The following is a 17774-nucleotide window of genomic DNA, read 5'->3' as shown; positions in this document are numbered from 1 at the left end:
TTAGTGCATGGTCGATATAGGATGGTAGAATATGATCAGTGTATTGAGGCTATAGGATCGTCTAATATGGTCAGTGTGTTGAGGCTATAGGATGGTGTAATATGATCAGTGAATGGAGGCTATAATACGGTGTAATATGATAGGTGTATGGAGGATATAGTATGATGTAATATGATCAGTGTATGGAGGCTATAGGATGGTTTAATATGATCAGTTTATGGAGGCTAAATGATGGGTGTAATAGGATCAGTGTCTGGATGCTACAGGGTGGGTGTAATACGATCAGTGTACGGAGGCTACAGGATGGGTGTAATATGATCAGTGTATGAAGGCTATTGGATGGTGTAATATGATCAGTATAAGGAGGATACAGGATGGTGTCGTATGATCAGTGTATGGAGGCTATAGGATAGGTGTCATATGATCAGTCTATGGATGCTATAGTATGGTGTAATATCACTAGTGTATGGTCGCTATAGGATTGTGCAATATGATCAGTATATTGCGGCTATAGGATGGTGTAATATGACCAATGTTTGGAGGCTATAGATGGGTGTAATATGATCAGTGTATGGACGCTACTGGATGGGTGTAATATGATCAGTGTCTAGATGCTACAGGATGGTGCAATATGATCAGTGTATGGAGGCTATAGGTTGGTTTTAATATGATCCGTGTATGGAGGTCATAGGATGGTGTAATATGATCAGTGTATTTAGGCTATAGGATGGTGTAATATGATCAGTGTCTGGAGGCTACAGGGTGGTTGTAATATAATCAGTGTACGGAGGCTACAGGATGAGTGTAATATGATCAGTGTATGAAGGCTATTGGATGGTGTAATGGTGATCAGTATAAGTAGGGTAGAGGATGGTGACGTATGATCAGTGTATGGAGGCTATAGGATCGGTGTAATACGATCAGTGCATGGATGTTATAGGATGGTGTAATATGATCAGTGTATGGAGGCTATAGTATGGTGTAATATCATTAGTGCATGGTTGCTATAGGATGGTAGAATATGATCAGTGTATTGAGGCTATAGGATGGTGTAATATGATCAGTGTACGGAGGCTACAGGATGGGTGTAATACGATCAGTGCATGGATGTTATAGGATGGTGTAATATAATCAGTGTATGGAGGCTATAGTATGGTGAAATATGAAACGTGTAAGGAGCCTATATGATGGTGTAATACGATCAGTGTATGGAGGCGACAGGATGGTGTCACATGATCAGTGTATGGAGGCTACAGGATTGGTGTAATATGATCAGTGTCAAATGCTACAGGATGGTGCAATATGATCAGTATAAGGAGGATACAGGATGGTGTCGTATGATCAGTGTATGGAGGCTATAGGATAGGTGTCATATGATCAGTCTATGGATGCTATAGTATGGTGTAATATCATTAGTGTACGGTCGCTATAGGATGGTGCAATATGATCTGTGTATTGAGGCTATAGGATGGTGTAATATGATCAGTGTTTGGACGCTACAGGATGGGTGTAATATGATCAGTGTATGGAGGCTACAGGATGGGTGTAATATGTTCAGTGTATGGAAGTTATACGATGGTGTAATATGATCAGTGTATGGAGGCTTTAGGATTGTGTAATATGATCAGTGAATAGAGGCTATAGGATAGTGTAATATGATCAGTATATGGATGCTATAGGATGGGTGTAATATGATCAGTGTCTAGATTTTACAGTATGGTGCAATATGATCAGTGTATGGAGGCTACAGGATGGGTGTAATATGATCAGTGTATGAAGGCTATTGGATGGTGTAATGGTGATCAGTATAAGGAGAGTACAGGATGGTGACGTATGATCAGTGTATGGAGGCTATAGGATGGTGTAATATGTTCAGTGTATGGATGACACAGCATGGTGTCATATGATCAGTGTATGGAGGTTATAGGATAGGTGACATATGGTCAGTGTATGGAGGCTATAGTATGGTGTAATATCATTAGTGTATGGTCGCTATAGGATGGTGCAATATGATCAATGTATTGAGGCTATACGATGGTGTAATATGATTAGTGTCTGGAGGCTACAGGATGGGTGTAATATGATCAGTGTACGGAGGCTACAGGATGGGTGTAATATGTTCAGTGTATGGAAGTTACACGCTGGTGTAATATGATCAGTGTATTGAGGCAATAGGATCGTGTAATATGGTCAGTGTGTTGAGGCTATAGGATGGTGTAATATGATCAGTGTCTGGAGGCTACAGGGTGGGTGTAATATGATCAGTGTACGGAGGCTACAGGGTGGGTGTAATATGTTCAGTGTATGGAAATAAGACGATGGTGTAATATGATCAGTGAATAGAGGCTATAGTATAGTGTAATATGATCGGTGTATGGAGGCTAATGGATGGTGTAATATGATAAGTGTATGGAGGCTACAGGGTAGGTGTAATATGATCAGTATATGGATGCTATAGGATGGGTGTAATATGATCAGTGTCTAGATGCTACAGGATTGTGCAATATGATCAGTGTATGGAGGCTATAGGTTGGTTATAATATGATCCGTGTATGGAGGCTACAGGACGGTTGTAATATGATCAAGGTATGGAGGCGACAGGAAGGGTGTCATATAATCAGTTTATGGAGGCTACAGGATGGGTGTAATATGATCAGTGTATAAAGGCTATTGGATGGTGTAATGGTGATCAGTATAAGGAGGGTACAGGATGGTGACGTATGATCAGTGTATGGAGGCTATAGCATAGGTGTCATATGATCAGTCTATGGATGCTATAGTATGGTGTAATATCATTAGTGTATGGTCGCTATAGGATGGTGCAATATGATCAGTGTATTGAGGCTATAGGATGGTGTGATATGATCAGTGAATGGAGGCTATAGGATGGGTGTGATATGATCAGTGTATGGAGGTCATAGGATGGTGTAATATGATCAGTGTATTGAGGCTATAGGATGGTGTAATATTATCAGTGTCTGGAGGCTACAGGGTGGGTGTAATATGATCAGTGTACAGAGGCTACAGGATGGGTGTAATATGATCAGCGTATGAAGGCTATTGGATGGTGTAATGCTGATCAGTATAAGGAGGGTACAGGATGGTGACGTATGATCAGTGTATGGAGGCTATAGGATAGGTGTCATATGATCAGTCTACGGATGCTATAGTATGGTGTAATATCATTAGTGCATGGTCGCTATAGGATGGTGCAATATGATCAGTGTATTTAGGCTATAGGATGGTGTAATATGATCAGTGTACGGAGGCTACAGGATGGGTGTAATATGATCAGTGCAGGGATGTTATAGGATGGTGCAATATGATCAGTGTATGGAGGCTATAGGTTGGTTGTAATATGATCTGTGTATGGAGGCTTCAGGTATGTATCCTATGATCACTTTGTGGAGGCTAAAGGATGGATGTAATATGATCAATGTATGGAGGCTATAGTATGGTGAAATATGATCAGTGTAAGGAGCCTATAGGATGGTGTAATATGTTCAGTGTATGGAGGACACAGCATGGTGTCATATGATCAGTGTATGGAAGTTATAGGACAGGTGACATATGGTCAGTGTATGGAGGCTATAGTATGGTGTAATATCATTAGTGTATGGTCGCTATAGGATGGTGCAATATGATCAATGTATTGAGGCTATACGATGGTGTAATATGATTAGTGTCTGGAGGCTACAGGATGGGTGTAATATGATCAGTGTACGGAGGCTACAGGATGGGTGTAATATGTTCAGTGTATGGAAGTTACACGATGGTGTAATATGATCAGTGTATTGAGGCTATAGGATCGTGTAATATGGTCAGTGTGTTGAGGCTATAGGATGGTGTAATATGATCAGTGAATGGAGGCTATAATACGGTGTAATATGATAGGTGTACAGAGGATATAGGATGATGTAATATGATCAGTGTATGGAGGCTATAGGATGGTTTAATATGATCAGTTTATGGAGGCTACATGATGGGTGTAATAGGATCAGTGTCTGGATGCTACAGGGTGGGTGTAATATGATCAGTGTATGGAGGCTATAGGATGGTGTAATATGATCAGTGTACGGAGGCTACAGGATGGGTGTAATATGATCAGTGTATGAAGGCTATTGGATGGTGTAATATGATCAGTATAAGGAGGATACAGGATGGTGTCGTATGATCAGTGTATGGAGGCTATAGGATAGGTGTCATATGATCAGTCTATGGATGCTATAGTATGGAGTAATATCATTTGTGTATGGTCGCTATAGGATTGTGCAATATGATCAGTGTATTGCGGCTATAGGATGGTGTAATATGATCAGTGTTTGGAGGCTATAGATGGGTGTAATATGATCAGTGTATGGAGGCTACATGATGGGTGTAATATGATCAGTGTCTAGATGCTACAGGATGGTGCAATATGATCAGTGTATGGAGGCTATAGGTTGGTTTTAATATGATCCGTGTATGGAGGTCATAGGATGGTGCAATATGATCAGTGTATTGAGGCTATAGGATGGTGTAATATGATCAGTGTTTGGAGGCTACAGCATGGGTGTAATATGTTCAGTGTATGGAAGTTATACGACGGTGTAATATGATCAGTGTATTGAGGCTATAGGATCGTGTAATATGATCAGTGAATAGAGGCTATAGGATAGTGTGATATGATTGGTGCATGGAGGCTAATGGATGGTGTAATATGATAAGTGTATGGGGGCTACAGGATAGGTGTAATATGATCAGTATATGGATGATATAGGATGGGTGTAATATGATCAGTTTCTAGATGCTACAGAATGGTGCAATATGATCAGTGTATGGAGGCTATAGGTTGGTTGTAATATGATCTGTGTATGGAGGCTTCAGGTATGTATCCTATGATCACTTTGTGGAGGCTAAAGGATGGATGTAATATGATCAATGTATGGAGGCTATAGTATGGTGAAATATGATCAGTGTAAGGAGCCTATAGGATGGTGTAATATGATCAGTGTACGGAGGCTACAGGATGGGTGTAATATGATCAGTGTATGAAGGCTATTGGATGGTGTAATATGATCAGTATAAGGAGGATACAGGATGGTGTCGTATGATCAGTGTATGGAGGCTATAGGATAGGTGTCATATGATCAGTCTATGGATGCTATAGTATGGAGTAATATCATTTGTGTATGGTCGCTATAGGATTGTGCAATATGATCAGTGTATTGCGGCTATAGGATGGTGTAATATGATCAGTGTTTGGAGGCTATAGATGGGTGTAACATGATCAGTGTATGGAGGCTACATGATGGGTGTAATATGATCAGTGTCTAGATGCTACAGGATGGTGCAATATGATCAGTGTATGGAGGCTATAGGTTGGTTTTAATATGATCCGTGTATGGAGGTCATAGGATGGTGTAATATGATCAGTGTATTTAGGCTATAGGATGGTGTAATATGATCAGTGTCTGGAGGCTACAGGGTGGGTGTAATATAATCAGTGTACGGAGACTACAGGATGGGTGTAATATGATCAGTGTATGAAGGCTATTGGATGGTGTAATGGTGATCAGTATAAGGAGGGTACAGGATGGTGACGTATGATCAGTGTATGGAGGCTATAGGATGGGTGTAATACGATCAGTGCATGGATGTTATAGGATGGTGTAATATGATCTGTGTATGGAGGCTATAGTATGGTGTAATATCATTAGTGCATGGTCGCTATAGGATGGTAGAATATGATCAGTGTATTTAGGCTATAGGATGGTGTAATATGATCAGTGTACGGAGGCTACAGGATGGGTGTAATACGATCAGTGCATGGATGTTATAGGATGGTGTAATATGATCAGTGTATGGAGGCTATAGTATGGTGAAATATGAAACGTGTAAGGCGCCTATATGATGGTGTAATACGATCAGTGTATGGAGGCGACAGGATGGTGTCACATGATCAGTGTATGGAGGCTACAGGATTGGTGTAATATGATCAGTGTCAAATGCTACAGGATGGTGCAATATGATCAGTGTATGGAGGCTACAGGATGGGTGTAATATGATCAGTGTATGAAGGCTATTGGATGGTGTAATATGTTCAGTATAAGGAGGATACAGGATGGTGTCGTATGATCAGTGTATGGAGGCTATAGGATAGGTGTCATATGATCAGTCTATGGATGCTATAGTATGGTGTAACATCATTAGTGCATGGTCGATATAGGATGGTAGAATATGATCAGTGTATTGAGGCTATAGGATCGTCTAATATGGTCAGTGTGTTGAGGCTATAGGATGGTGTAATATGATCAGTGAATGGAGGCTATAATACGGTGTAATATGATAGGTGTATGGAGGATATAGTATGATGTAATATGATCAGTGTATGGAGGCTATAGGATGGTTTAATATGATCAGTTTATGGAGGCTAAATGATGGGTGTAATAGGATCAGTGTCTGGATGCTACAGGGTGGGTGTAATACGATCAGTGTACGGAGGCTACAGGATGGGTGTAATATGATCAGTGTATGAAGGCTATTGGATGGTGTAATATGATCAGTATAAGGAGGATACAGGATGGTGTCGTATGATCAGTGTATGGAGGCTATAGGATAGGTGTCATATGATCAGTCTATGGATGCTATAGTATGGTGTAATATCACTAGTGTATGGTCGCTATAGGATTGTGCAATATGATCAGTATATTGCGGCTATAGGATGGTGTAATATGACCAATGTTTGGAGGCTATAGATGGGTGTAATATGATCAGTGTATGGACGCTACTGGATGGGTGTAATATGATCAGTGTCTAGATGCTACAGGATGGTGCAATATGATCAGTGTATGGAGGCTATAGGTTGGTTTTAATATGATCCGTGTATGGAGGTCATAGGATGGTGTAATATGATCAGTGTATTTAGGCTATAGGATGGTGTAATATGATCAGTGTCTGGAGGCTACAGGGTGGTTGTAATATAATCAGTGTACGGAGGCTACAGGATGAGTGTAATATGATCAGTGTATGAAGGCTATTGGATGGTGTAATGGTGATCAGTATAAGTAGGGTAGAGGATGGTGACGTATGATCAGTGTATGGAGGCTATAGGATCGGTGTAATACGATCAGTGCATGGATGTTATAGGATGGTGTAATATGATCAGTGTATGGAGGCTATAGTATGGTGTAATATCATTAGTGCATGGTTGCTATAGGATGGTAGAATATGATCAGTGTATTGAGGCTATAGGATGGTGTAATATGATCAGTGTACGGAGGCTACAGGATGGGTGTAATACGATCAGTGCATGGATGTTATAGGATGGTGTAATATAATCAGTGTATGGAGGCTATAGTATGGTGAAATATGAAACGTGTAAGGAGCCTATATGATGGTGTAATACGATCAGTGTATGGAGGCGACAGGATGGTGTCACATGATCAGTGTATGGAGGCTACAGGATTGGTGTAATATGATCAGTGTCAAATGCTACAGGATGGTGCAATATGATCAGTATAAGGAGGATACAGGATGGTGTCGTATGATCAGTGTATGGAGGCTATAGGATAGGTGTCATATGATCAGTCTATGGATGCTATAGTATGGTGTAATATCATTAGTGTACGGTCGCTATAGGATGGTGCAATATGATCTGTGTATTGAGGCTATAGGATGGTGTAATATGATCAGTGTTTGGACGCTACAGGATGGGTGTAATATGATCAGTGTATGGAGGCTACAGGATGGGTGTAATATGTTCAGTGTATGGAAGTTATACGATGGTGTAATATGATCAGTGTATGGAGGCTTTAGGATTGTGTAATATGATCAGTGAATAGAGGCTATAGGATAGTGTAATATGATCAGTATATGGATGCTATAGGATGGGTGTAATATGATCAGTGTCTAGATTTTACAGTATGGTGCAATATGATCAGTGTATGGAGGCTACAGGATGGGTGTAATATGATCAGTGTATGAAGGCTATTGGATGGTGTAATGGTGATCAGTATAAGGAGAGTACAGGATGGTGACGTATGATCAGTGTATGGAGGCTATAGGATAGGTGTCATATGATCAGTCTACGGATCCTATAGTATGGTGTAATATCATTAGTGCATGGTCGCTATAGGATGGTGCAATATGATCAGTGTATTTAGGCTATAGGATGGTGTAACATGATCAGTGTACGGAGGCTATAGGATGGGTGTAATACGATCAGTGCATGGATGTTATAGGATGCTGTAATATGATCAGTGTATGGAGGCTATAGTATGGTGTAATATCATTAGTGCATGGTCGCTATAGGATGGTAGAATATGATCAGTGTATTTAGGCTATAGGATGGTGTAATATGATCAGTGTACGGAGGCTACAGGATGGGTGTAATACAATCAGTGCATGGATGTTATAGGATGGTGTAATATGATCAGTGTATGGAGGCTATAGTATGGTGAAATATGAAACGTGTAAGGAGCCTATATGATGGTGCAATACGATCAGTGTATGGAGGCGACAGGATGGTGTCACATGATCAGTGTATGGAGGCTGCAGGATTGGTGTAATATGATCGGTGTCAAATGCTACAGGATGGTGCAATATGATCAGTTTATGGAGGCTACAGGATGGGTGTAATATGATCAGTGTATGAAGGCTATTGGATGGTGTAATATGTTCAGTATAAGGAGGATACAGGATGGTGTCGTATGATCAGTGTATGGAGGCTATAGGATAGGTGTCATATGATCAGTCTATGGATGCTATAGTATGGTGTAACATCATTAGTGCATGGTCGATATAGGATGGTAGAATATGATCAGTGTATTGAGGCTATAGGATCGTGTAATATGGTCAGTGTGTTGAGGCTATAGGATGGTGTAATATGATAGGTGTATGGAGGATATAGGATTATGTAATATGATCAGTGTATGGAGGCTATAGGATGGTTTAATATGATCAGTTTATGGAGGCTACATGATGGGTGTAATAGGATCAGTGTCTGGATGCTACAGGGTGGGTGTAATACGATCAGTGTACGGAGGCTACAGGATGGGTGTAATATGATCAGTGTATGAAGGCTATTGGATGGTGTAATATGATCAGTATAAGGAGGATACAGGATGGTGTCATACGATCAGTGTATGGAGGCTATAGGATAGGTGTCATATGATCAGTCTATGGATGCTATAGTATGGTGTAATATCATTAGTGTATGGTCGCTATAGGATTGTGCAATATGATCAGTGTATTGCGGCTATAGGATGGTGTAATATGATCAGTGTTTGGAGGCTATAGATGGGTGTAATATGATCAGTGTATGGAGGCTACTGGATGGGTGTAATATGATCAGTGTATGGAGGCTACTGGATGGGTGTAATATGATCAGTGTCTAGATGCTACAGGATGGTGCAATATGATCAGTGTATGGAGGCTATAGGTTGGTTTTAATATGATCCGTGTATGGAGGTCATAGGATGGTGTAATATGATCAGTGTATTTAGGCTATAGGATGGTGTAATATGATCAGTGTCTGGAGGCTACAGGGTGGTTGTAATATAATCAGTGTACGGAGGCTACAGGATGGGTGTAATATGATCAGTGTATGAAGGCTATTGGATGGTGTAATGGTGATCAGTATAAGTAGGGTACAGGATGGTGACGTATGATCAGTGTATGGAGGCTATAGGATGGGTGTAATATGATCAGTGCATGGATGTTATAAGATGGTGTAATATGATCAGTGTATGGAGGCTATAGTATGGTGTAATATCATTAGTGCATGGTCGCTATAGGATGGTAGAATATGATCAGTGTATTTTGGCTATAGGATGGTGTAATATGATCAGTGTACGGAGGCTACAGGATGGGTGTAATACGATCAGTGCATGGATGTTATAGGATGGTGTAATATAATCAGTGTATGGAGGCTATAGTATGGTGAAATATGAAACGTGTAAGGAGCCTATATGATGGTGTAATACGATCAGTGTATGGAGGCGACAGGATGGTGTCACATGATCAGTGTATGGAGGCTACAGGATTGGTGTAATATGATCAGTGTCAAATGCTACAGGATGGTGCAATATGATCAGTGTATGGAGGCTGCAGGATGGGTGTAATATGATCAGTGTATGAAGGCTATTGGATGGTGTAATATGATCAGTATAAGGAGGATACAGGATGGTGTCGTATGATCAGTGTATGGAGGCTATAGAATAGGTGTCATATGATCAGTCTATGGATGCTATAGTATGGTGTAATATCATTAGTGCATGGTCGATATAGGATGGTAGAATATGATCAGTGTATTGAGGCTATAGGATGGTGTAATATGATCAGTGTACGGAGGCTACAGGATGGGTGTAATACGATCAGTGCATGGATGTTATAGGATGGTGCAATATGATCAGTGTATGGAGGCTATAGTATGGTGAAATATGAAACGTGTAAGGAGCCTATATGATGGTGTAATACGATCAGTGTATGGAGGTGACAGGATGGTGTCATATGATCAGTGTATGGAGGCTACAGGATTGGTGTAATATGATCAGTGTCAAATGCTACAGGATGGTGCAATATGATCAGTGTATGGAGTCTACAGGATGGGTGTAATATGATCAGTGTATGAAGGCTATTGGATGGTGTAATATGATCAGTATAAGGAGGATACAGGATGGTGTCGTATGATCAGTGTATGGAGGCTATAGGATAGGTGTCATATGATCAGTCTATGGATGCTATAGTATGGTGTAATATCATTAGTGTACGGTCGCTATAGGATGGTGCAATATGATCTGTGTATTGAGGCTATAGGATGGTGTAATATGATCAGTGTTTGGACGCTACAGGATGGGTGTAATATGATCAGTGTATGGAGGCTACAGGATGGGTGTAATATGATCAGTGTACGGAGGCTACAGGATGGGTGTAATATGTTCAGTGTATGGAAGTTATACGATGGTGTAATATGATCAGTGTATGGAGGCTTTAGGATCGTGTAATATGATCAGTGAATAGAGGCTATAGGATAGTGTAATATGATCAGTATATGGATGCTATAGGATGGGTGTAACATGATCAGTGTCTAGATGCTACAGGATGGTGCAATATGATCAGTGTATGGAGGCTACAGGATGGGTGTAATATGATCAGTGTATGAAGGCTATTGGATGGTGTAATGGTGATCAGTATAAGGAGGGTACAGGATGGTGACGTATGATCAGTGTATGGAGGCTATAGGATAGGTGTCATATGATCAGTCTACGGATGCTATAGTATGGTGTAATATCATTAGTGCATGGTCGCTATAGGATGGTGCAATATGATCAGTGTATGGAGGCTATGGTATGGTGAAATATGAAAAGTGTAAGGAGCCTATATGATGGTGTAATGCGATCAGTGTATGGAGGCTACAGGATTGGTGTAATAGGATCATTGTATGAAGGCTATAGGATGGTGTAATATGTTAAGTGTATGGAGGATACAGCATAGTGTCATATGATCAGTGTATGGAGGCTATAGGAAAGGTGCCATATGGTCAGTGTATGGAGGCTATGGTATGGTGCAATATCATTAGTTTATGGTCGCTATAGGATGGTGCAATATGATCAGTGTATTGAGGCTATAGGATGGTGTAATATGATCAGTGTACGGAGGCTACAGAATGGGTGTAATATGTTCAGTGTATGGAAGTTATACGACGGTGTAATATGATCAGTGTATTGAGGCTATAGGATCGTGTAATATGATCAATGAATAGAGGCTATAGGATAGTGTAATATGATCGGTGTATGGAGGCTAATGGATGGTGTAATATGATAAGTGTATGGAGGCTACAGGATAGGTGTAATATGATCAGTATATGGATGATATAGGATGGGTGTAAAATGATCAGTGTCTAGATGCTACAGAATGGTGCAATATGATCAGTGTATGGAGGCTATAGGTTGGTTGTAATATGATCCGTGTATGGAGGCTTTAGGTATGTATCCTATGATCACTGTGTGGAGGCTAAAGGATGGATGTAATATGATCAATGTATGGAGGCTATAGTATGGTGAAATATGATCAGTGTAAGGAGCCTATAGGATGGTGTAATATGTTCAGTGTATGGAGGATACAGCATGGTGTCATATGATCAGTGTATGGAGGTTATAGGATAGGTGACATATGGTCAGTGTATGGAGGCTATAGTATGGTGTAATTTCATTACTATATGGTCGCTATAGGATGGTGCAATATGATCAGTGTATTGAGGCTATACGATGGTGTAATATGATCAGTGTCTGGAGGCTACAGGATGGGTGTAATAAGATCAGTGTACGGAGGCTACAGGATGGGTGTAATATGTTCAGTGTATGGAACTTACACGATGGTGTAATATGATCAGTGTATTGAGGCTATAGGATCGTGTAATATGGTCAGTGTGTTGAGGCTATAGGATGGTGTAATATGATCAGTGAATGGAGGCTATAATACAGTGTAATATGATAGGTGTATGGAGGATATAGGATGATGTAATATGATCAGTGTATGGAGGCTATAGGATGGTTTAATATGATCAGTTTATGTAGGCTACATGATGGGTGTAATAGGATCAGTGTATGGAGGTCATAGGATGGTGTAATATGATCAGTGTATTGAGGCTATAGGATGGTGTAATATGATCAGTGTCTGGATGCTACAGGGTGGGTGTAATATGATCATTGTACGGAGGCTACAGGATGGGTGTAATATGATCAGTGTATGAAGGCTATTGGATGGTGTAATATGATCAGTATAAGGAGGATACAGGATGGTGTCGTATGATCAGTGTTTGGAGGCTATAGGATAGGTGTCATATGATCAGTCTATGGATGCTATAGTATGTAGTAATATCATTAGTGTATGGTCGCTATAGGATTGTGCAATATGATCAGTGTATTGAGGCTATAGGATGGTGTAATATGATCAGTGTTTGGAGGCTATAGGAATGGTGTAATATGATCAGTGTATGGAGGCTACAGGATGGGTGTAATATGATCAGTGTACGGAGGCTACAGGATGGCTGTAATATGTTCAATGTATGGAGTCGACAGGATGGTGTCATATGATCAGTGTATGGAGGTTATAGGATAGGTGACATATGGTCAGTGTATGAAGGCTATAATATGGTGTAATATCATTAGTGTATGGTCGCTATAGGATAGTGCAATATGATCAGTGTATTGAGGCTATAGGATGGTGTAATATGATCAGTTTCTGGAGGCTACAGGGTGGGTGTAATATGATCAGTGTACGGAGGCTACAGGGTGGGTGTAATATGTTCAGTGTATGGAAGTAAGACGATGGTGTAATATGATCAGTGAATAGAGGCTATAGTATAGTGTAATATGATCGGTGTATGGAGGCTAATGGATGGTTTAATATGATAAGTGTATGGAGGCTACAGGGTAGGTGTAATATGATCAGTATATGGATGCTATAGGATGGGTGTAATATGATCAGTGTCTAGATGCTACAGGATTGTGCAATATGATCAGTGTTTGGAGGCTATAGGTTGGTTATAATATGATCCGTGTATGGAGGCTACAGGACGGGTGTAATATGATCAAGGTATGGAGGCGACAGGATGGTGTCATATAATCAGTTTATGGAGGCTACAGGATGGGTGTAATATGATCAGTGTATGAAGGCTATTGGATGGTGTAATGCTGATCAGTATAAGGAGGGTACAGGATGGTGTCATATGATCAGTCTACGGATGCTATAGTATGGTGTAATATCATTAGTGTATGGTCGCTATAGGATGGTGCAATATGATCAGTGTATTGAGGCTATAGGATGGTGTGATATGATCAGTGAATGGAGGCTATAGGATGGGTGTGATATGATCAGTGTATGGAGGTCATAGGATGGTGTAATATGATCAATGTATTGAGGCTATAGGATGGTGTAATATGATCAGTGTACGGAGGCTACAGGAAGGGTGTAATATGATCAGTGCAGGGATGTTATAGGATGGTGTAATATGATCAGTGTATGGAGGTTATGGTATGGTGAAATATGAAAAGTGTAAGGACCCTATATGATGGTGTAATACGATCAGTGTATGGAGGCTAAAGGATTGGTGTAATAGGATCATTGTATGAAGGCTATAGGATGGTGTAATATGTTAAGTGTATGGAGGATACAGCATAGTGTCATATGATCAGTGTATGGAGGCTATAGGAAAGGTGACATATGGTCAGTGTATGGAGGCTATAGTATGGTGTAATATCATTAGTGTATGGTCGCTATAGGATGGTGCAATATGATCAGTGTATTGAGGCTAATGGATGGTCTAATATGATCAGTGTTTGGAGGCTACAGCATGGGTGTAATATGTTCAGTGTATGTAAGTTATACGACGGTGTAATATGATCAGTGTATTGAGGCTATAGGATCGTGTAATATGATCAGTGAATAGAGGCTATAGGATAGTGTAATATGATCGGTGCATGGAGGCTAATGGATGGTGTAATATGATAAGTGTATGGGGGCTACAGGATAGGTGTAATATGATCAGTATATGGATGATATAGGATGGGTGTAATATGATCAGTGTCTAGATGCTACAGAATGGTGCAATATGATCAGTGTATGGAGGCTATAGGTTGGTTGTAATATGATCCGTGTATGGAGGCTTTAGGTATGTATCCTATGATCACTGTGTGGAGGCAAAAGGATGGATGTAATATGACCAATGTATGGAGGCTATAGTATGGTGAAATATGATCAGTGTATGGAGTTTATAGGATAGGTGACATATGGTCAGTGTATGGAGGCTATAGTATGGTGTAATATCATTAGTGTATGGTCGCTATAGGATGGTGCAATATGATCAGTGTACGGAGGCTACAGGATGGGAGTAATATGTTCAGTGTATGGAAGTTACACGATGGTGTAATATGATCAGTGTATTGAGGCTATAGGGTCGTGTAATATGGTCAGTGTGTTGAGGCTATAGGATGGTGTAATATGATCAGTGAATGGAGGCTATAATACGGTGTAATATGATAGGTGTTTGGAGGATATAGGATGATGTAATATGATCAGTGTATGGAGGCTATAGGATGGTTTAATATGATCAGTTTATGGAGGCTACATGATGGGTGTAATAGGATCAGTGTCTGGATGCTACAGGGTGGGTGTAATATGATCAGTGTACGGAGGCTACAGGATGGGTGTAATATGATCAGTGTATGAAGGCTATTGGATGGTGTAATATGATCAGTATAAGGAGGATACAGGATGGTGTCGTATGATCAGTGTATGGAGGCTATAGGATAGGTGTCATATGATCAGTCTATGGATGCTATAGTATGGAGTAATATCATTAGTGTATGGTCGCTATAGGATTGTGCAATATGATCAGTGTATTGCGGCTATAGGATGGTGTAATATGATCAGTGTTTGGAGGCTATAGATGGGTGTAATATGATCAGTGTATGGAGGCTACATGATGGGTGTAATATGATCAGTGTCTGTATGCTACAGGATGGTGCAATATGATCAGTGTATGGAGGCTATAGGTTGGTTTTAATATGATCCGTGTATGGAGGTCATAGGATGGTGTAGTATGATCAGTGTATTTAGGCTATAGGATGGTGTAATATGATCAGTGTCTGGAGGCTACAGGGTGGGTGTAATATAATCAGTGTACGGAGACTACAGGATGGGTGTAATATGATCAGTGTATGAAGGCTATTGGATGGTGTAATGGTGATCAGTATAAGGAGGGTACAGGATGGTGCAATATGATCAGTGTATGGAGGCTATAGGATGGGTGTAATACGATCAGTGCATGGATGTTATAGGATGGTGTAATATGATCAGTGTATGGAGGCTATAGTATGGTGCAATATCATTAGTGCATGTTCGCTATAGGATGATAGAATATGATCAGTGTATTTAGGCTATAGGATGGTGTAATATGATCAGTGTACGGAGGCTACAGGATGGGTGTAATGCGATCAGTGCATGGATATTAAAGGATGGTGTAATATGATCAGTGTATGGAGGCTATAGTATGTTGAAATATGAAACGTGTAAGGAGCCTATATGATGGTGTAATACGATCAGTGTATGGAGGCGACAAGATGGTGTCACATGATCAGTGTATGGAGGCTACAGGATTGGTGTAATATGATCAGTGTCAAATGCTAAAGGATGGTGCAATATGATCAGCGTATGGAGGCTACAGGATGGGTGTAATATGATCAGTGTATGAAGGCTATTGGATGGTGTAATATGTTCAGTATAAGGAGGATACAGGATGGTGTCGTATGATCAGTGTATGGAGGCTATAGGATAGGTGTCATATGATCAGTCTATGGATGCTATAGTATGGTGTAATATCATTAGTGTATGGTCGCTATAGGATTGTGCAATATGATCAGTGTATTGCGGCTATAGGATGGTGTAATATGATCAGTGTTTGGAGGCTACAGGATGGGTCTAATATGTTCAGTGTATGGAAGTTACACGATGGTGTAATATGATCAGTGTATTGAGGCTATAGGGTCGTGTAATATGGTCAGTGTGTTGAGGCTATAGGATGGTGTAATATGATCAGTGAATGGAGGCTATAATACGGTGTAATATGATAGGTGTATGGAGGATATAGGATGATGTAATATGATCAGTGTATGGAGGCTATAGGATGGTTTAATATGATCAGTTTATGGAGGCTACATGATGGGTGTAATAGGATCAGTGTCTGGATGCTACAGGGTGGGTGTAATATGATCAGTGTACGGAGGCTACAGGATGGGTGTAATATGATCAGTGTATGAAGGCTATTGGATGGTGTAATATGATCAGTATAAGGAGGATACAGGATGGTGTCGTATGATCAGTGTATGGAGGCTATAGGATAGGTGTCATATGATCAGTCTATGGATGCTATAGTATGGAGTAATATCATTAGTGTATGGTCGCTATAGGATTGTGCAATATGATCAGTGTATTGCGGCTATAGGATGGTGTAATATGATCAGTGTTTGGAGGCTATAGATGGGTGTAATATGATCAGTGTATGGAGGCTACATGATGGGTGGAATATGATCAGTGTCTAGATGCTACAGGATGGTGCAATATGATCAGTGTATGGAGGCTATAGGTTGGTTTTAATATGATCCGTGTATGGAGGTCATAGGATGGTGTAATATGATCAGTGTATTTAGGCTATAGGATGGTGTAATATGATCAGTGTCTGGAGGCTACAGGGTGGGTGTAATATAATCAGTGTACGGAGACTACAGGATGGGTGTAATATGATCAGTGTATGAAGGCTATTGGATGGTGTAATGGTGATCAGTATAAGGAGGGTACAGGATGGTGACGTATGATCAGTGTATGGAGGCTATAGGATGGGTGTAATACGATCAGTGCATGGATGTTATAGGATGGTGTAATATGATCAGTGTATGGAGGCTATAGTATGGTGTAATATCATTAGTGCATGTTCGCTATAGGATGGTAGAATATGATCAGTGTATTTAGGCTATAGGATGGTGTAATATGATCAGTGTACGGAGGCTACAGGATGGGTGTAATACGATCAGTGCATGGATGTTATAGGTTGGTGTAATATGATCAGTGTATGGAGGCTATAGTATGTTGAAATATGAAACGTGTAAGGAGCCTAAATGATGGTGTAATACGATCAGTGTATGGAGGCGACAAGATGGTGTCACATGATCAGTGTATGGAGGCTACAGGATTGGTGTAATATGATCAGTGTCAAATGCTAAAGGATGGTGCAATAT

The sequence above is a fragment of the Lampris incognitus genome, chromosome 4, assembly GCF_029633865.1.
Source record: "Lampris incognitus isolate fLamInc1 chromosome 4, fLamInc1.hap2, whole genome shotgun sequence".
In the NCBI taxonomy this organism is placed as follows: domain Eukaryota; kingdom Metazoa; phylum Chordata; class Actinopteri; order Lampriformes; family Lampridae; genus Lampris; species Lampris incognitus.
Note: the sequence above shows the minus strand (reverse complement) of the source record.